The sequence below is a fragment of the Pelobates fuscus genome, chromosome 1, assembly GCF_036172605.1.
Source record: "Pelobates fuscus isolate aPelFus1 chromosome 1, aPelFus1.pri, whole genome shotgun sequence".
In the NCBI taxonomy this organism is placed as follows: Eukaryota; Metazoa; Chordata; class Amphibia; order Anura; family Pelobatidae; genus Pelobates; species Pelobates fuscus.
This window is the reverse complement of record NC_086317.1, coordinates 38,338,154-38,359,542: the sequence shown is the minus strand read 5'-3', so window position 1 is coordinate 38,359,542 and position 21,389 is coordinate 38,338,154. Positions and strand designations below refer to the sequence as shown.

General features: G+C 41.5%; 1 protein-coding gene across 6 annotated transcripts in view; it reads right to left on the bottom strand.

Moving 5' to 3' along the window:
- Nucleotides 1–21,389, bottom strand: part of TIAM1 (TIAM Rac1 associated GEF 1) — a 277,233-nt gene that overhangs the window by 90,263 nt on the left and 165,581 nt on the right. The window lies entirely within an intron of this gene.

Below are 21,389 nucleotides of genomic sequence, written 5' to 3'. Positions count from 1 at the left end.
AGAATGTGCGGGTGGAGCTTAATATGGGAGGAGTTATATGCCTATATAAGGAGCCTGCACTATTGTCCGGGGCTCAGAACTTGTGGTATTTTGGTGACGCTAGTCCCTCTGAGTCCCGATCGGTGATCCAATAAAGAATCTCTTCCTTCCTGAAGAAACCTGTGTCCATCTCTCTGTGCTTGGCTTCCGTCAGTTTCTCCGGTATCATTTGGTGCATTGGCCGGGAAGCTCATCGTTCAACGGTAGCTGAGAGGCAGAGGCGTGAGACGGTCTATCTTTGCCCACGTTCTCTACGGCTGCACCCCTGAACTTCTGCGTGGACCTCCCTTCGTCTCGGCGCCACTGGGCCGTTGTCCAGGAGATCATCGGCCTCTACGTGAGAAGTGCTGGGGTGTCCCCGTCGATGAGTGTGAACTCAGGTTCAGGAACGAGGAGGTAAGACAACTGCTGTTTTAGACGGCAGGACCCACTAGGGGTATACCGATTGTGCGGTAGGCCCAAAGGGGTTTTGAATCTGTGTATCTGCCCCCTCTGTCGGAGGGAAGGAGCGAAGGCGCACCGCTCGATCGAACGCTCTTTAGTCAGACCGTTTGATTCTGTTAGTCAGGCGGGGCTCTGGTGTAAATAGCCCTAGCCGGACACCGGTGTCTTGTCTAGACTAGCGTTCTAGGGTGTACATTTTGTTCGCTAGGTCGGAGAGACCGGGAGACTAAGCGGCGTCTGTGTAAATTCGGTTCGCTAGTTCTCATCCTATCTGGGCTAAGTGGGAAGGCGTGTAAATTTGGAACCCACTAGACTTTTGATAGTGCGACTAAGAGGCGTCTGTGTAAATTCGGTCCTCTAGCTCGCTATATATGTGGTGATTGGGCAGTGTGGCTAACCAAAACGGGTGTATATAGTTTTAGGTAGTCCATTCAAGGTACTGGCCAATAGTTTAGTTGGGAATTGTAAATGTGTTAACGATTGTTTTAGTAAAGTGTATATCTTGTTAGATAGCGCGAGCTCAGCCGTCTAGCGAGAGTGTTAATAGTGTGTTGCTGTATTATAGTGCACGGTACCATAACCCTGTATATTTACTGACACTGTATATAAGTACTAATCATTGTCGTCAATTGCATGTTTTAACACCATAACCACTAATAATTGTATTGTGACCTTAACTTGTGCTTTGACCTATGCTAACCGTACTGTAACCGCTATTTGTAAAAGACGATGTTACTGGGGTGTGTTATAGACGGGTAATTCGTATATAGAGAATTATAGTGTGGGTGACTGTATAGTTACGCCAAAGGGCATAATATTGATTATATAGTGACTGGTGTAACAGCTGTGTGTGTACGGGAATTCCCTGAGTGTTTATTGTTATTGTGTACGTTTCACTTGGTAACTGTACCACGTGGTGCTGTTGCCAGAGGAAACGGGTGTGACTGTTGAATAGTACGCGTGTATAGTATTCGTTGTCGACGACGTTCCATTGTTAAGTATGGGTGCGTCGCAGTCAACGATTCCGGATCCCTTAGGTTGTATGGTGAAGAATTTTAAAAAGGGATTCAAAACTTGTGATTTTGGGGTTAAGATGTCTCCTGTACGTTTAGTTACTTTGTGCACTAGGGAGTGGCCTACTTTGGTTGCGGCATGGCCGCCACGTGGCAGTTTGGATCCAACTCTGGTACAGCGCTTACACGTGGCTGTATCAGGTAGGCCTGAACTTTACGGCCAGTTTCCTTATATTGACTGTTGGAGACAGGCCGTAAATGACTCGCCAAAATGGCTCCAGACATGCCACGAGGAGCAGTGTCGCCTCATGGTAGCTAGGACTTGTTCGTCCACTAGGACCGGTGTTAGGCCCATTTTGGACACGCCCCCTGAGTCCGAGATCCCTTTGCCGCCCCCTTACTTACCGTTAAGAGGAAGTGACGCAAACGCAGGAAGTCCTGCACCCCTCCCCTCATTACCCTCATCCACTTCCGCTTCCTCCTCCAGTACAGGATCCACCCCCCCTCGTACTAAATCTCCCCTTCCGGAACCAGAACCCACCCCCATTAGAAACGAATATCCTGATTTGGCGCCACTTCAGACTTCCGGTCAAGCTTCATCTAGCTCGACTCGAAGTGTTTTATTTACAACCTTTTCCCAAAACCAACCTCCCACATCCCCATACCCTATCTCTCCCCGACCGGAACCCATGACTGACGCCTCTCTACGTAGCCCCATCCAAACCCGACAGTTGACTGGTGCCCAACAATTAAAGCACTATCAGATGCCTCTTCGTCTGAATCCCGGGTCAGCTTATATCGATGCCGCAGGTCAAATGGCACATGCTGACCCAGTCTTCGTATATGTCCCATTTACCACAACCGATCTTTTAAACTGGAAGACCCATAATTCCTCGTATACTGAGAAACCACAAGCTATGACTGATCTGTTCACCTCAATAGTACAGACGCATAATCCGACATGGGCTGATTGCCAGCAGTTACTAATGACTTTATTTAACAATGAGGAAAGGACAAGAATAAATCAAGCAGCCATAAAAGCACTAGAGGATAGAGCCCGTGCTTTGAACCAAGCCAATCCAGCAGCATGGGCCGCAACACATTATCCCAACACTGATCCCGATTGGAACGTAAATGGTGCTGACATGGTTCAACTCAGAGCCTATAGAGACGCTATAATTGCTGGCATGAAAGCAGGAGGAAAGAAAGCCATTAACATGTCGAAAACAGTTGAGGTGATCCAGAAAAGTGACGAAGCGCCCAGTGTCTTTTATGACCGATTATTGGAGGCATACCGCTTGTATACCCCCTTTAATCCGGAAGACGCAGACAATTCCCGAATGGTTAACTCCGCCTTTGTCAGCCAAGCTTACGGAGATATTAAGCGCAAGCTACAAAAGTTAGAAGGGTTTGCAGGTATGTCCATCACCCAACTAATGGAGGTAGCAAATAAGGTTTATATGAATAGGGATACAGAAAGTAAGAAAGAGGAAGAGCGCAAGATGCGTAAAAAGGCTGATATGCTAGCGGTAGCGATCGCAGGCGTAGATAGACGGGGTCCAGATAGAGGCGATAGAAGATGGAGTAAGGAGCCTTTGAGTAGGAATCAATGTGCGTATTGCAAGGAAGAAGGGCATTGGAGGAACGAATGTCCACAAAGAGAGCAGTACGAGAGAGACCAACCCAGGGCAGGCTACGGAAACTTTAGAGGTAGAGCGAGAGGTAGAGGAGGCCCCGGAGGGAGTAATGGTTATAGAGGGAGTAATGGGAACAGAGGAAGTGTTAGGGAAGACAGGTATATTCCAGCAGCGCAAAGGTCCCGCGATAGAGAAGGTAGGGACTTTGTAGGATTGGCTGACACGGTCATGGAGGACTATTGATACCGACCGGGCTCCATCCCCCTTGGTCGAGCGGAGCCTATGGTCGATGTATCAATAGGGGGAAAAAGGAGTGCGTTCATGATCGACACTGGTGCTGAACATTCAGTGGTGACTAATCTAGTTGCTCCTCCATCTGGAAGGACTATTACTGTGATAGGAGCAACTGGAAGAAGTGCTGAAAAACCGGTTCTTAAAAGTCGACTCTGTACATTGGGAGGCCACGTAGTAAAACACCAATTCCTTTATATGCCTGAATGTCCAGTCCAATTGCTGGGACGTGATATGCTATCAAAATTACAAGCGCAGATTACGTTCCTACCAAATGGAACAACATCCTTAAAGTTTAATGGACCTTCAGGTATTATGACTTTATCCGTACCAAAGGAAGAAGAGTGGCGACTTTATACAGTGTTGACTAGCCAAAACCCTAGGAGTGATGAGACATTGTTTAACATACCAGGAGTTTGGGCAGAGAACAACCCACCAGGACTGGCCCGCAATATTCCACCTATAAAAATTGAACTGAAACTTGGGGTTTATCCAGTGAGCCTAAGACAATACCACATCCCGCAGAAGGCTAAGAAGAACATTCAATCCTATCTGGATAAGTTCATACGGTATGGTATCCTAAAATTCTGTACTTCCCCCTGGAACACCCCATTGCTGCCTGTTCAAAAGCCCGGTACAGATGAGTATCGACCTGTGCAGGACTTGAGAGCAGTCAATGATGCGGTTGTTAGTATACATCCAGTTGTACCCAATCCATATAACCTGCTTGCTTTAATTCCGGGCGGGGCTACTTACTTCACAGTCTTAGACCTCAAAGATGCCTTCTTTTGCCTCCGAATTGCCGCAGAAAGTCAATGTATTTTCGCTTTCCAATGGGAGAACGCTGTAACGGGCTCAAAACGCCAAATGACTTGGACAAGACTGCCCCAAGGGTTTAAAAATTCACCTACCCTATTTGGTTCAGCTCTAAGTCAAGATCTACTGGATTTCGAGTCCATCCCAGGAGAGTGTGTATTGTTACAGTATGTAGATGACTTGTTGATAGCAGCAGTTACAAAAGAAAAATGTCAGCAAGCAACGCACGATCTACTGCACATTCTCTGGAAGGCAGGATACAAGGTGTCTAGAAAGAAGGCTCAGTTGTGTTTGCCAACCGTCAAGTATCTGGGATTCCATATCTCTGAAGGTCAAAGGATTATGGGGCCAGAGAGAAAAGAAGCTGTCTGCCAAATACCAATACCCAAGAATAGAAGACAAGTGCGAGAATTCTTGGGGGCAGCAGGCTTCTGTAGGATATGGATTCCCAGCTATGCGATACTGGCAAAACCTCTGTACGCAGCCATCAAAGGTACAGAGCACGACCCCTTCTTATGGACCCAAGAACAGCAAACGGCATTTGAAGATGTGAAGAAGGCTTTGATGAGTGCCCCAGCATTAGGTCTACCTGATCACACACGACCATTCTACCTATATGTACATGAGCAAAGAAGAATGGCTGTGGGAGTATTGACACAGTACTTGGGATCATGGCAAAGACCTGTTGCCTACATGTCTAAGCAACTGGATGCAGTGGCCAGCGGACTTCCACCTTGTCTAAGAGCCGTAGCTGCAGCCGCCCTGCTAGTAGCTGAAGCCGATAAACTCACTCTGGGTCAAGAACTTTATGTACGAGTCCCACATGCAGTACAGACGTTGTTGGATTACAAAGGAAATCATTGGTTTAGTAACAGCCGTATGACCAAGTATCAAGCAATGTTGTGTGAAAACCCAAGAGTGCATTTAGAGACTGTAAACACCTTAAATCCAGCTACCCTTTTGCCACAACCTACTGAAAGTCAACATGATTGTTTGGAAGTAATGGATGAAGTATTTTCAAGTAGACCAGATCTTCGTGATTTTCCCATCCAGAACCCCGATGTTCAATATTACACCGACGGCAGTAGTTATGTGAAAGAAGGGATCCGCTATGCAGGATATGCAGTAACAACAATAGACAAGGTGATAGAAGCTCGGCCACTGGCAAAAGGAACATCAGCACAAAAGGCAGAATTGATAGCACTAACACGAGCGTTACAATTGGCTGAAGGTTTAAGAGTAAATATCTATACGGACTCTAAGTATGCGTTTTTAACCACTCATGCCCACGGAGCTTTGTATAAAGAAAGAGGACTACTGAATTCAGAAGGCAAAGAAATCAAGTACGCAGCTGAAATCCTACAACTATTGGAAGCAGTGTGGGAGCCGAAAGAAGTCGGTATTATACATTGTCGAGCGCATCTGAGAGGAGATGGTGATGTAACCAAAGGAAATCGGATGGCAGATAGTGCAGCTAAGCGTGCTGCTGAATCAGGAAGACAGGAGTATGTGGGGCATATAGCTGCTCTAATACCAACCCCACTGTCTCAATGGACTCCAGTTTATACAACTCAAGAAGAGGAGTGGTTAAAGACTGAACCGGGAAAGTATTTGGAGAACAAGTGGTATCAGCTAGAAGATGGAAGAATAGTCATACCAGCATCACTAGCAGTAGAAATTGTCCAGAACTATCATAACGGGACACATTCTGGGAGAGACAGTACAGAAGAATCTCTCAGGAAACATTTCTACATACCAAGATTGTCCAACTTGACTCAGGCCATTGTACGTAGATGTGTAACGTGTGCTAAAAATAATGCAAGATAAGGACCAGTAAAGCCACCAGGAGTCCAGTTTATGGGGGGACTCCCCATGTCCGATCTACAAATAGACTTTACAGTGATGCCTAAATCGGGTGGACATCGTTACCTGTTGGTAATTGTGTGCACCTATTCAGGCTGGGTAGAAGCATGTCCTACTCGTACAGAGAAAGCAGGAGAAGTTGTGAGATTCCTGCTACGAGAAATAATACCCCGATATGGACTACCCTGTTCTATAGGATCGGACAATGGTCCAGCTTTTGTTCACCAGTGCCTACAACAACTGACTCATATGCTTGGTATAAAGTGGAGGCTTCATACTGCATATAGACCCCAGAGTTCTGGTAAGGTAGAGAGAATGAATAGAACTATTAAGAACCAGTTGGCTAAAATGTGTCAGGAAACCCAACTTAAGTGGAACGTTCTCTTACCCATAGCTCTATTGCGAATCCGCAGTACCCCTACCAGAAGGATGGGCCTCTCTCCTTTTGAAATTATGTATGGGCGACCACCTCCCGTACTTGGTAACTTAAGGGGGGATTTGAGTCAGTTGGGAGAAGGAATTACCCGGCAGCAGGTTGTAGAGTTGGGTAAGACTATGGAGGAGGTACAGAAATGGGTACAAGATAGATTACCTGTGAATATTTATCCCCCTGTTCATAGTTATCATCCAGGAGACCAAGTGTGGATTAAAGAGTGGAATAATGTACCGTTAGGGCCCAAGTGGAGAGGTCCTTATGTTGTTCTTTTGTCTACCCCTACAGCGATTAAAGTGGCCGAAGTGACTCCGTGGATACATCACTCCAGGGTTAAACCAGCAGCAGTCGATTCTTGGCAAGTTACAGCAGATCCAGAGAATCCCTGCAAGATCCGGTTGAAACGCACTACTCAGTCGGAGTAACGAGGAATCGTGTGGATTACAAATTTTATTGTTACAGGTGTGAGTGAGAAGGCCATAATAAAGCCTGTCCGCTTACCAACACATAGTGTATAAGCCAGGAAAGTCTCGAAGGGACACCTGTGAAGACGAGCAGAACTCCATTCCCTGCAGCCCTCACATCCTGGAAGCTGAGGTTCCATCGCACGGACGAAGACTGAGGATGACGGCGAAAGATGTGCTTTTGATTGTGTTTATTTACATGTGTTTTTATATTCAGGAAGGTAGAGGTACCGACACTCCTAGCTGTGAGGTATGCATTAAGACTACGAGAACAGGTAACCATATTTCCCAAACCCTAATTTGGCATTCACAGTACGAATGTAAAGGAGAGGTATCAAGATGTAGATACCTAAATATAGACTATAGTGTGTGCCATTTAGGAGTAGGAGAACCTAAGTGCTTCAGTCCAGAGTATCAACCTCGTACAATTTGGTTGACTCTCAGGAATGGAGATCCTCAGGGGACCCTAATTAATAAGACGGTGTTAGAATCCGTATATTCTTCGGGTGTTCTGCTATTTGATGCATGTAAGGCGATATCAAGTGGTAGAAAGCCGTGGAATGTATGTGGGGATCTTAGATGGGAGAGGACGTATGGATCTAACGATAAATATATTTGTCCCAGTAGTAAAAATAAATATGTGAGTCCTAGATGCCCAAATAAAGACTATAACTTTTGCCCATATTGGTCTTGTGTGGGGTGGGCGACTTGGGGACAGACAGTAGATAAAGACATGATAGTGACTAAGTTGCCGACTAGCCCTTATTGTAAGTCTATGGAATGCAACCCAGTCCATATACTTATTAATAACCCCGACAAGTTCCTAGATAAGTATGGAAATTTATTTGGGTTTCAGATATACGGGACGGGTTTAGATCCTGGGACATTATTGTTTATAGGAATAGAGACTGATACGGTATCCTCCCAGACTCATCAAGTATACCATTCCTTTTATGAAGAGATGAGTATAGATAATAAGATCCCCCATAACGCTAAAAACCTGTTCATAGATTTAGCCGAAAGTATTGCCGGTAGTCTTAATGTTACCAACTGCTATGTGTGTGGAGGTACTAACATGGGAGACCAATGGCCTTGGGAAGCAAAGGAGGTAATGTCCGGTTCTGAGGCAGTTGACCAACTAATATCTACACAAGCCGATTATCATTTGAGTGTTAGAGGTAAATCTGAGTGGAGATTAAAGACCTCCATCATAGGTTATGTTTGCATAGCAAGGAAAGGAATAATGTATAATACTTCTGTAGGAGAATTAACTTGTCTAGGGCAAAAAGCTTATGATGATGATACTAAAAATACAACTTGGTGGTCGGCTTCAAATGTCTCAGAACCATCTAACCCGTTTGCTAGATATGCCAGTTTAAAGGATGTGTGGTTTGATTTATCCATCACATCTACCTGGAGAGCCCCAGCAAATTTGTACTGGATCTGTGGTAAGAAAGCCTATTCGGAGTTGCCACAGGACTGGGAAGGGGCATGTGTGTTGGGTATGCTCAAACCATCCTTCTTCTTGTTACCGATTGAAACAGGTGAGACTTTAGGTGTTAAAGTGTATGATGTGAATCATAGGAAGAAAAGGGGACCCTTAGAGATAGGCACCTGGGAAGATAATGAATGGCCTCCCCAGCGTATCATAGATTATTATGGGCCAGCCACGTGGGCAGAAGATGGTACCTTTGGTTATAGAACCCCTATTTATATGCTCAACCGCATTATAAGATTACAGGCGGTGGTTGAGATTATCACTAATGAAACATCACAAGCGCTCAATCTCCTAGTGAAACATAATACCAGGATGAGGACAGCAGTATACCAGAATAGATTAGCCTTGGATTACCTTTTGGCAGTAGAGGGAGGTGTATGTGGGAAGTTTAACCTAAGCAATTGCTGTCTTCAAATAGATGACGAAGGGCAAGCAATAGCTGAGCTTACTAGCCATATGGTTAAACTAGCGCATGTGCCTACTCAGGTATGGAAAGGGTATAATCCAAGTAGTTGGTTTGGTAGCTGGTATGAGTGGTTTGGAGGGCTTAAGGCAGTGGTAGGTGGAGTCCTACTGATTTTAATGTTGTGTCTACTCCTGCCGTGTCTTATACCCTTAGTAGTTAGGTCTGTGCAAAGCCTGATAGAAAATATAGCAGAGAGGAAGGCTGCTGCACAGATAATGGCGATTTATAAGTATAAGGCTTTAGATCAAGGAGAACCAATGCAGGAAGATGAATGTTGAAGATTCACATCATAAGATAAGTCTGGTCTGGTTCAAGGTAACTTGCGGTGTAAGCCAAACTAAGGTTATGTGATGCCTCAAGTAATTGTAAAATATCAAGAGGCATCAAAGGGGGGAATGTGGTGGAATCTCGGTAAAAATAAATTTAGTAGGCCGAGATTACCACGTGGCATGTGTACGTGCATATGCTGACGTATCGATCAGTTGGTTGCACGAGGCAAGATACGATCAGTAGTGTACGGAGCATGTGCAAGAATACAGGATATAGTATTCCCCTCCTCCATTGTGCTGGACAAGCCATGCGGTCAAACAGGAAGTTAATTCTTATTTGTGTTGATTGGTTAAGAGAATGTGCGGGTGGAGCTTAATATGGGAGGAGTTATATGCCTATATAAGGAGCCTGCACTATTGTCCGGGGCTCAGAACTTGTGGTATTTTGGTGACGCTAGTCCCTCTGAGTCCCGATCGGTGATCCAATAAAGAATCTCTTCCTTCCTGAAGAAACCTGTGTCCATCTCTCTGTGCTTGGCTTCCGTCAGTTTCTCCGGTATCAAGTCTACTGATCACCATTGACTTTTTTCCATTTGTATCAAAACAAAACCAGAATCTGGTACACTGCTGTAATAAAACAGGCCAGGGGTTTGCAAGATTGTACATATTAGCACTTAAATAGGACTTCCATTTAAAGTGACACTTACAGTGAAAACAACTTTGCAACAATCTAACAGACATGCGCACGTTTGTATATCACGGCTTTCCGTACAATCAACAAGTTGTAAGAAGGAAATTTACAAAAGCACACATTCTGATTGCAATACAACAAACCTGTTCTCACCAGGATTTTATCCCTTTAACTGTTCGGTAATAATACAGAATGATTGCAGTACAATATGTGAGTAAGAACATGTGAACAGATTAACATATTTAAAATGTATCATACAGTGCTGCAGTATTCTGAAACCTCCGACTACAAAGCAGAACTGTTGGGCTCTGTACTGGTTAGTCAATTCCTTTAGATAATCTGCATTATGAATTCTGTATGGGAGCGATTTCAAATCTCCCCAAGGCCTTTACATAGAATAAAAATATAAAAATAAAAACGGTTTATTAAATCTAGACATGCTTCAGCAAAGGAAACCGCATACTAAAAAAAAAATAATGAATGTGTGTAAAAAATAAATTAAAAAAAATAAAGATTAAAATTACTTTTCCCTTTGAGTAACATATATGTCAACAAACAATACCCATGGATAAATAAACCGAGCCCTGTTTACAAATGGATGGGAAGAGATAGAAATGCAATCATTGACATCAATCTGAAGAACTAAATAGAAGATGATTGAAATACATGTTTGTCTTAAAGGGACACCCTGGGCACGAATACAACTTCAATACATTTGATAGAATTTGGCCTCATTAACATGCTGTACCATAAGCCTTAGCCATGCCCCATAACTCCAGAATGACTTCTTTATCAAAATGTATACACACACACACACACACACACACACACACACAGTTTTAGCCCCAATTGCACTGAATGATCCACTTTTATATCACAACCTGGCTGCAGACAGTCAGCGAAACTGCAAACAGGTAGCGATATCATTACTATATGCCTCCCTGGGTGCCCTCTCCTTCTAATGCAGGTTGCTTTGTTGTTCAGATCATGTGTTCATAACTTTTATAAGGAAGTATTTTTTCTGGATTGAGGGGGCGTGGATAAAGAGGCAGGCTTTATTTATTTTATGCAAAAACTATAAAGATTTGAGCATGCACAAAATATGCAGCATATTATATATATATATTTTATATATATATATATATATATATATATATATATATATATATATATATATATATATATATATATATATATATATATATATATATATATATATATATATATATATAAAACATATGCCAGCAACACATATATAATTATTTTTTAATGCAAAGCCCTCTGACACATTAGCCCCACATCCCAGTTACCAATTTACCAGTTAAGGAATCATTGAACTGTAAGTTTCCCATCAAGCCCTGCTCTAAGGTCACTCAGTTATACTCTATAGTGGGATGAGCAGAGCAAGTATGTGCATAGCAGTTAGAAGTGGTCATGGGATTTCCCCCAAAACGCTCAAAATACAGACGTTCTAAAACTCTCTTGTTTAAAAAAAAATTATAATTAGATGAATAGTAATAATAATAATAATAATATTAATAGAAGAAAGTATTAAAATTAATGATCTATTTCTACAATTATCTTCAACAAGGGTTTCCTTACTTCAATTACTAAATAATATTATTTGTCCATAACAAAGATGGTGGCCTGCATAAATTTCATGAAAGGGCAGTGGCACTCCTAATGGAGCCTGGGGTCGATATTTAGGAGACTAGGAAGCCAGACAAGAATGTGATTTCTTTCAATGGGAATGGGAGGGGATGCAGAAAACAAACAGAAATCACAGCTTGAGAGAAAATAAAGAAAGCCCCATGAAGGCAGCAACATGATAACCGTGCACATTGGAGTTCTAACTTACAGACAAAGGAATCAGAGAACACAGGCAGAGGAATCCACGGCAGCCGAATGACGGACTGTTCTGAGCATCGGAGAGAAATAGCACCAGCCGCTGGACTAGCTGGGCACAGTCACCTTCACCTTGGGTATTAACTAAAATTCCCCAAAATATGTCATCATCTAGGTCAGTTTTTTGTTTTTTCTCTTTTTACAAGGATCCAAATTTTACATTGCAATAGCTTGCCAACCCATCAACCCATTCTCCAGTTGTAAAGGTAGTTCAGTGAACAATGTCACCCGCAATATAATATACAACATGATTAATTCTCCAGAGCACTCAATTCAATATTTTCTCGCCAGTCTCAGTTTAAGCTAGTGCTATCTAGTAAACAATTTATTTTGGGCAGCTGCCTTATGGAAATAATGTGTCTGCTTTAATGGTGACCTGGTGAATCAGCGCGATATTGGGTTCTAACTCAAGGCAAACTGACCAATGTGGAAATTAAAAAGAGGTGGAACCACCGTGAACGTTTCCTATAAGTTTCCGGTGTATGATTAAACAGACTGTAGTACATTTAAGTTGTGTTTTGACAGTTGTGGAATTAAAAGGAATTGATCCAAGGACAAGGCTCCCAGCCTCCTTCAATTAGAGTCTTACCTCACATTGTTACAAACCAACACTGTAATCTGATTAGATACTGCAGAGAACTGATCACCAACCCATTGAACTTTGGGTTTGTATTTAAACCGTGCATTCTGGTACAGCATGACATTACCTCTTTATTATAGGTAGTCGTATAGCCAATATATACATGAACAAGCACTATCCCAGATTGTTCTAAATAAAAATATTTGTAATGCTTGACCAGATACATACAGTATACAGGTGGTCCTCGTTTTGAGACCTACCTGTTTTACGATGGCTCGCACTTGCAACCAGCTTGCTCACGGGGTGGTAAGTGCGAGCCGTTGTGGAAATTAGAAGAACGCAGCAAAGCAGGAAATCCCTCTATTTTCGGAGATATTTCCCCGAGCATAGATTAGAGGGATTCCCTGCTCTTGTGCATTCTTCTATGTTCAGGGAAATGTCCCTGAACACAGACATGCGCACCAGAGCAGTGAATCCCTTAATCTATGTTCGGGGCAGAGCAGTGAATCCCTTAATCTATGTTCGGGGAACTTTCCCCAAACATAGAGGAACGCAGCAGAGCAGGGAATCCCTTAACTCCTCGCTTACCAAACAATTCGTTCTACGATCGGGTCGTGGGAACGAAACCCGGTCGGTAAGTGAGGAGTTCCTGTAGACAATATGATCTAGGTCCTGACATTAGCTGCTACACATGCTTATGTTTAAACATTTTTAAAACTTTAGGAGATCTCTTACTTGCACCAGATTGACATGCTGGGTCTCCCCTTGCATTGTCGCTCCCCTATAGTTGCATGGTGTATTTAGGTTTTTATTGCGGTTTTATTGCAATAGCCCATTCATCCAACACATTTCTCTAAATTTCGGACACAGATTAAATTCCGGCCAATAGTATATTTAATGCTTTTACATACTATTTGTGCTATAACACACTATCCATGTCTGTAACCTTGGCTTAGAATTAACGTAGGGAAGGGCTCAGTTTAAGAAAGATCTTCGTCATGGCTTCCTCATAGAGGTCAATTGTTTCCCAAGCTGCTGCATTGCCCTCTCTTGATTTAGTTTTACAAGAACCTGGTCGTTTCATTTTGGAGGAGGAAGGGAATGCACACAACTGTGCTCGTGGCTGGTCACCGATTGGCCAGGAGGTTTCTGGGGGAGGGGCCCATGAGAGATGTTTTTAGTGCAGTCATATATAGACAGAAACATTGGAAGTATTCTGAATGTGTTCGTTCTATACATTGTAGCTCAAGAGAGACTTGTTGATGAAGAGGACTCTACTCCTTGAGACTTGGGAGCCCACTCAATTTAAGACCTGTGTTAATTTTGACAGCAAATGTCACTTTAGTTTTAGTCATAGTATTCTGACTAAAAAGCCAATTTAGTTTTAGTTGTATTTCAGTCATTTGAATTGTTTTAGTTTTAGTCGACTAAAATTTGACAAATGGTTAGTCGACAAAATTAACAGTGCTTAAAACCCTGTCGCCTAACTGAGAAGAATATGTCCCCTACTATATGAGAACATTATAGTATGCACGGTTGCTAGTCTGTACCAGTGCAATAAAAAAGGTCACATGCTGGGAGAGTGCCTATTATGGACTAATAATGCATCATGTTTATAAGAGCATCATGTGTAGCGCAGCAGGAAAGTATTTGTATAAGTGTATATGAGAATAAAGACGTTTTTACATATCGAAAAAAATCTAGAGGTCATTATTGCAGTAGCAACATTATTGCCAAGTACACCTGCACTCCTCAACTGTAAGTACAGCATCATGTAAACTGATTCACATTTCAAAAAACTCATTCTTAAATCAGTATCATCCAGGCACACCTACCAGTCCAGGATTTAGGGATTACCTAGTTGTGTCTAAGGTTTTTTTTTTCTTCTGAAAACACCTTGATACATCTGGGTAATCCCTAAATCCTGGACTGGTAGGCGTGCCTTGAGACCTAGTTTGGAAACCACTGCGGTAAGGTCTCAGTCCTGGGCAGTATGGAATATTGTCCTATTTTAACTTTATTTTTTTTGCTGTTGCTTTACGAGGACTAGTCCTGTGCTGGAGGTAAATGATTATTATTATTGCCATTTATATAGCGCCAACAGATTCAGTAGCGCTTTACAATATTATGAGAGGGGGGATTTAACTATAAATAGGACAATTACAAGAAAACTTACAGGAACGATAGGTTGAAGAGGAACCTGCTCAAACGAGCTTACAGTCTATAGACGTTTGAGCAGGGTCCTCTTCAACCCATCGTTCCTGTAAGTTTTCTTGTAATTGTCCTATTTATAGTTAAATCCCCCCTCTCATAATATTGTTAAGGGCTATGGAATCTTTTGGCGCTATATAAATGGCAATAATAAGAAAAGTAATTTACCCCCAGCACAGGACTAGTCCTCATAAAGCAATAGCAAAAACTAAAGTTAAAATAGGACAATATTCCATACTGCCCATGACTGAGACCTTACTGCTGTGGTTTTCAAACCAGGCCTCAAGGCACGCCTACCTGTGTAATCCCTAAATCCTGGACTGGTAGGCGTGGATGATTGGTTTGGAAATCACTGCCTTAACGATTTAAGAGTACATTTCTTTGAAATGTGAATCAGTTTACATCTTCCAGCTTCTATGGACTTTAAGCACAGACTATATTAACATAGTTTAAAGTGACCAGCTTCTACCTGTACACCAATAAATGCCGCCTCTACATTTCATCTAACGTGTAATGTTTTTTTAAATCACCTGGATCACACTTGACCTGGGTACAAAGACAGAAGAACAAGGTAAGTAATTCGGAATTTAGCCGAGTAAAGAAGGCCGTTATCTCGATTTGGAGCCATTCCATTAGGTTACACTGACTTACAGAGCCCCATTTTCCAGACAGGTTCATCATTTCGCCTTGTGTTCTAACCAATGAAACCCAGCTGGGATCATCGGTTATCAGAAAGAGAAGAATTTCTTCAATGTGACCATAGCATAGCTGGACTTGTAATATGTCAGAATCCAGACAGCCTCATAGTAATAACTATATACTTAAAATTATACTTAAAGGAACACTATAGTCACCTAAATTACTTTTAGTGTATAGATCATTCCCCTGCAATTTCACTGCTCAATTTACTGTCATTTAGGAGTTAAATCACTTTGTTTCTGTTTATGCAGCCCTAGCCACACCTCCCCTGGCTATGATTGACAGAGCCTGCATGAAAAAAAAAAAAAATGGTTTCACTTTCAAACAGATGTAATTTACCTTAAATAATTGTATCTCAATCTCTAAATTGAACTTTAATCACATACAGGAGGCTCTTGCAGGGTCTAGCAAGCTATTAACATAGCAGGGGATAAATAAATCTTAATTAAACAGAACTTGCAATAAAGAAAGCCTAAATAGGGCTCTCTTTACAGGAAGTGTTTATGGAAGGCTGTGCAAGTCACATGCAGGGAGGTGTGACTAGGGTTCATAAACAAAGGGATTTAACTCCTAAATGGCAGAGGATTGAGCAGTGAGGCTGCAGGGGCATGTTCTATACACCAGAACTGCTTCATTAAGCTAAAGTTGTTCAGGTGACTATAGTGTCCCTTTAATCTAAAATATTCTGTTTAGTTATTCACTAAAGCAAGATTTCAAAGTGAACTTCAAGCTTAAGGCCAAAATTATTATTATTATTACTGCTGTTAAAGTAGCAGGATTGGAAAAAATCTCTAATTCAGCTATGCTTCCAGTTCAGCTACTTTATCCTAAAATTTAAAATAATCTTTGAATTCTCACTTTAGTGAAAAACCCTGCTAATCTAACTTTTTCACCTGGTTGATCACTTACTTTAAAGGGACACTATAGGCACCCAAACCACTTCATCTCACCGAAGTGGCCTAGGAGCAGTGTCCCTGCCCCTCTTAGCCCTGCAATGTAAAACATTGCCATTTTAAAGAAACTACAACGTTTACATTGGAGTGCCAAGACTGCCTCTAACTGCTATCTACCAGACAGCCACTGGGGGCGCTTCCTATAGTATCAAAGAGTTTAACTCCGTGAAATGACGCTGGACGTCCTCTTGCTTTGCATGGGGACATCCAGCATCCTCTAAATTCCCTTGGGAAAGCATTACGTCTCCCTCACCATTTGGCTGATGGCGGCTGGAATCAGGTAAGTGACTGAACGGGATCATGGGTTCCTTTAATTGCAAAATGCAACTGAATTACCACTAAACACAACTACCGTATGAAACAAATCTCTTAATATTGTAAATAACCACTCCTCTCATCAACAAATTTTGTAAACAATGTGCATAAATGTTAAAACAAAAACAGATATATAAAAATTGCAACTTTCTTTTATATTCCTCCTTTCCCCCTCCCCATTCAACCTATGTATTAACATATGGTTTGCTCAAAGGCTAAAATTAGGTATTAAAAAGTCTTAGACCAAGTTGTTTAACTTAAAAACACATAATACAAAATATGTCAGTTTTTGCAAATTAATAAAAAAACAGCAAAAAAACAAAAAACATCTCTAGACAAAAATAAAAAAAGCTAAGTTGTATAAGCGTTTTAAAATGACAGTGTATAGTAAATCACTGTGATGTTGATAGACAGAATAGAATTGAAAAGAAAGGCTTTGAAGGAGTTAACCGCTCTGTTAGAAGCTGGAATACGCTAATTAGGTGAGCAATCAAATAATACCAAGTTAGCTTTTAATTCCAAACCAGCAGGACACTATTCAAGAAATCTTTGATCCTACAAAAGGTCCGCATATTGGCAAGCACAAGACACAGTGTGAATTAGTTACAGTTTTTGTTAACCTAAGACTGTTAAAGGAATTAAACCTCCTGAGTTTAGTTCAAAAGGCTTGCTGGAAGGAAAATGCAGCAACAATAGAACATAAGACGGATGATTGTAATGAAAAGACTTGAAAAAGATACATAGGTAATTCATTAATAAACACAAATAAGGGAAAATCTGGATTGAAATCAGGATGATTTCTGAAACAGAGTATTTGGGTCTAGTTAGTATACTGTAGCCTTTTGGGTCTAGTTAGTATACTGTGGACCAAAGAATGGGTGATTATCCTTGGTTCGAGTGTATTCATTACTTTCACATGGGTTGCCTGGTCTAAAAACGATATGTTTTATAAAAATGTAAAAGGAGAAGAGTCGTTGATGGAATGTGCCTGCTGGATCCACAGGTTACCATAGTAATTTCCCAATTTTAGGTACTTTAGGATTTTTCAGAACATGGAACTTTGATAATTATCCTTGACCGTCGCCATTAGTAAAACCGTGGGCATATTTTGGGACAGCGGAGAGGGTCCACATTTTGCATATCCCTGATTTGCTTTGAATAGAAGTGTTGACATTACACTAGCTCGGTTAGGTATTTCCATTTTGGGCAGGTGAGCGTTATACATATGCAAAGTCCTGCAACTGCCAACGTCTTCCTGCACTTAGGAGGAGAGGTTTGCAGGCCTTTTGAAAAGATGTGGTACAGAAGCAACAACTAATGGACCTCAAGGGATCAGCCCAAACTACATTAAGACAGCTATGAAATAAGGTTTTTCTTTATTGGATTTGCAGTGGGAAATTGTTACAGCCCCTCACAGTTCTATCTCAGCACAATAAAATGATTAAATCAGGCACATTAATGCCAATGGTTAGTATTCACTTCTCTGACTTAGGCAACTGCTGTCCAATGAAAAGCCGATTAGAGCGACACTCCAAACCCCTAACACACGTCAGCTTACTGAAGTGCTTTATGTGTGAACACTGGCTGTTAGACAACATGTCTAGTCACTTCCTGGTTTGTTTAGTTCAGTGAAGTTAAATTCAAGAAGGCAGTTGCCCAGTGGACCTAACTTGCAAAGACTTCTCATTGAGCTGCTTTGGGAAGTTTGTGATTGGACAGCCACAGAAAGTCTGGGCTGGGTTAGAAGGGGAGGGCAAGACAAGAGATCTGCAGGTTTTGCAAGCTGATTTTTTACATATAACCCCAATGAAAAATACATAATTAATGCATGCATGCTTTCATTGGAAGTATATCTACTAAAACAGTGATTTATTTATTTTTGAGAATTGGAGTGTCCCTTTAAGTTGTCTCTTGCCATCTATTTGATTAACACACTGCTTTGTCACAGATACTTGATGCTGTGGAATATGGCCTACCCCAGGTATCTTAACCCTTAAAAAAAAACATTCAATAGTTTAAATCCATAAAGAAAATTACTTTCACTTTACCATGACTTGTACCCTCCTTCTATCCAATACCACCTCTTACCCCGGCCTTAAAAGCTTCCTTTAAGATGCATCCATCGTGCATAATTCCTATCCACAGTATATATGGTCTCCACTCTAGTCCCTCTGGACATTAGCAAACCTGTAGTCAAGGAATATCCCATAATCTCCTAAATAAGAATGATAAGACCTTTCCATTAATTGCAGATAGCTATGGAAATTTACTTAAAAAAAAAAAAAAAAAAAAGCCGCTTTAAAAATAATTCCTCACCTTGAGTTTTTTTTCTTAAAGTGGAAATCTAGTCACTCAATCCTAAATAAAAGTAAAAACCGCCCACCTTTTAATGATCACATTCTAGATAAACTCAAAGCACTTGGCTCATTCATCACTTGCTTGAGGCAAATCTCGGCACCGTTTCTTAGAAAATCTTTCTCATGCACAGAAAGGGCTTTAGAATCCTCACATGACTGACACCCTCCCGAATACCCTAAGCAGTAACAGACATTGAGATTATTTTACTGGTTTACTACTGTAGTATACATCACTGATTTTCACTTGGAACGATCATCTCGCCGGTCTGGAGAAGCTTAGTAACTCATACTCTCTTTAATTTTCCGATGTATTGGGATACTAAGCCTTGCATCACTACAGAAAGCACAGAGGTGCTTTCCATTTACAGACCTCTCCGATCTAAGTAGACCGGACAAGTGAAAACAAAATCAGTTTATCAATAATAAGATAACCGATTATTCTTCACAAGTTACAAAAAGTAAAGACGTCATTTATTTTTCTGTCTATGCCTAAAGGTTTTTTAAAAAGCCTCTTCTAATGCTGGGTCAGTCACCTTGACTGCCCTTTTTGATCTATAGGGTCCCTACTGGCTAAAAGGAACTTGGAGCTCACTTGCTTAAGGGGCTTCCCAGCACCTAAGTTCAACAGAGGTTAAAAAAAAAAAAAAAAAGTGCCGGGACAGGAAGCTTTAGGGTTAAATTGACAAGCCAGCCAGTGCCAAATCCACTGTTATCAAAAAGCTCTCACATAAAGTTTAAAGCAGTTATGGCTGAATTTGGCACTGGATATATTGAGGACCTACATGCAAGATGGTTACGCATCCTGGTAATAATATTCCCTCAGTGTTCCAATACCTACAGAGGAATTGACCTGTTAAAAAGCTGTAATATTCTACGATGCCCTGATAAAAATGATACTGTTCTGGATTAGAAGATCCTGATGAGCTGCTGACGAAGTTCTGTGTCCTGCAAGCATTGGACCTTTAAAGCCCAGATTGTCACTTTTATTTACCCTTAAAGAGTTAATCATCCCAAGCTTTTGTCCTTGTGACACAGCATTAAAGAGGTTAACTCCAGTTCACTCCGTGTACTATTAAAATAGAGAGGGGGGGGGGATTGTTCAAAAAGAATTATGCTACAAAAAAAGCATCATTAAATGCTGTAATTTATCGTAATTACCTATGATAATGTGACAAGGGAACAGAAGAGGTGCACCTGTTGTTTATCCTGTCGAAAAAGTTCAGCACCTCCTTCCTCTGTCCAGTAGCTTGGGGCTAGCTAATTTTTCTGTCAAACCAGTCTTATTAATTGAAATCTTGCCCACTCGTTGTATTCCGGAGATAGAGACTGTAAGTCCCCGGAGAATGCAGCTGGGGATTAAAGAAGGGAACGAGTGGGAGGCAAACCGAGAGCACAATTTCGGCATCGTGATGCTCAGAGCAAAAGGCCGATAGCAGTGATTAAAAAGCCACGGGTTTGGCGGGGAACACTGCGCGATTGTGCTATTAGCATGACAGGTGTGTGGGTGACAACAGCAAAAACAAAATTCCTATTACACCACGAGGGGGTCCAACCAAACTGTAATCAAGAGGGCTTTACAGCTCACTGTTATTATGCATGGCACTTCGAGAACAGAGAGGAAATTACGTAAGAGGAGGGAATTGTTTGTATAATGACGATCTGCCTTTAAGAGTGGCGAAACACCACTTTTTCCTGTACGGACATAGGAATCCTTCCCATGTATACTACACCCATTAGAGTTCTAAGAAACAAATACCTACCTTACATTTAGGATTGATTTTATCATTAGTGGGTGTGGGGCAATACCTCATTACAATACAATTCACCTTCAGCTGTGCCAAACAACTGCTTTAATCCAATGAGTCACATGGGCATTTGTGCCCACCATGGAAGAGGTTCACTTCAGTTTTATTTACAGGTATAACGAACTGGTCAGCTGACAGGGGTGCTAGACAAATACACAAAAATCAAGTGTATATTGTGTGCTGGGCTTTGGCATTTAAAATATATTTGACAGTAAGAAGAAACGAGTACAGAGTGAATACAGAAGTACTGTGTGCTGACAACATGCTTAATGCACACAGAAGATTTAAAGCTTTTTTTCTCTCTCTCTCCCCCAAAATATTAAATCTAAGTACCCAGCGGCCACATCTTCTGGATTATTCACTAAAGTGATGGTCAGGAATTCAGAGTGAATTTTTAAGACGAAAGTTTGTGAATTGGAAACATAATCCCCATTGTGCAGCGCTACGGAATCTGATGGCGCTATATAAATAATAAAATAATAATAGCGGATATGGAGAATTTTTCCACCTCAGCTATTTTAGTGTTACATTTTAAATTCACTTGGAATTCTTGACAATTACCACTTTACTGAATTACCCTGTATGTATGATTGATGGATAACTTTGGCAATCCAAATATATTTTCGATCAGCACGGTGCT